Source organism: Crocuta crocuta, unplaced genomic scaffold (assembly GCF_008692635.1).
Source record: "Crocuta crocuta isolate KB4526 unplaced genomic scaffold, BGI_CrCroc_1.0 scaffold1156, whole genome shotgun sequence".
In the NCBI taxonomy this organism is placed as follows: Eukaryota; Metazoa; Chordata; class Mammalia; order Carnivora; family Hyaenidae; genus Crocuta; species Crocuta crocuta.
In genome coordinates, this window is record NW_027528862.1 from 474,784 (window position 1) to 475,024 (window position 241).

Below are 241 nucleotides of genomic sequence, written 5' to 3' on the forward strand. Positions count from 1 at the left end.
TTATTTAGTGTTAGGAAAAAGTATTCTTTTGCATGACTAAGATCTTTCTTAAGTTTGCATGTGTAAGCATTTTAGATTTCAGAAAGTTCTGCCTGGAATGTATGTGAATATAGAGTAGAAACAGTTTCATCTAGTGGGATAATGGCTGTCTCTAACTCATCAAATTACTGTCTCCTAAATAGCTTTCAGAAAGCCCAGGACTAGAAAATATTTGTCACTGGCAGTGCTTTATTCTGTTTTA